Genomic DNA, 778 nt, shown 5'->3' on the forward strand with positions numbered 1-778 from the left:
AGAGAGAAGAATCTGAGCGGTAAGGGATCTTTATTCACCTTAAAACCGGCTGACTCAGCCGTCCTGACCACAGGGCCCAGACAGCCAAAGGTCAAACTACACTTTCTTGCAATCCAGGGATCCGTGAGACTTTGGCTCCACCACGTGGTCACAGACAGACATGTCACTTGGGCTTTTCAGTGAGCCAGCAAGGTTTTTAAAAAAAACAACATGTAACCAAAAGAGAGCAATTGCGTATCCCTAATCTGGATTTTGGATGATGCATCTGTGGTGGATTTGCGCTCAACTGTACAAATCTCTGTAACTTTCTGTTGGCTCTTCCTCGTGACCAGCAATTTATTTTAAAAAAGGAAGACATACCCAAATACAAGCTTACAAGCAAAAATAAAGTAAATGTTTATGTGCAAATAATGCCAAAATTATGAAAGTCTGGAAGCCAAAATGAATATAACAGACGGAGGAAGTCTGGGCTGGCCAGCAGTGGGTCGCAGGAAACCAGAGCTTCCCTCCCTGAACTGAGAGAAGACAACACAAACTAAAGAAGGCAAGCCACGAAAACTGGACTACCAAACTTCCGTCCAAAGACAGATCATCTAAAACGGTCAGGACAGGAGAGAGCTCCTTCTCCTCCAGCCTCCCTTTAATATGTGGCAGGGCTAATTACCTGAGTAGCACCTGAGAGAAGGGAAGGAGAGCAGAGGAGAAAACACAGAAAGGGAGGGAGTGTGTCAGAGTGTGCCATCCAAAAAAGGGATTCAAATATCAGGGGAGAGCCTGG

The sequence above is a fragment of the Sparus aurata genome, chromosome 9, assembly GCF_900880675.1.
Source record: "Sparus aurata chromosome 9, fSpaAur1.1, whole genome shotgun sequence".
Taxonomy (NCBI): domain Eukaryota; kingdom Metazoa; phylum Chordata; class Actinopteri; order Spariformes; family Sparidae; genus Sparus; species Sparus aurata.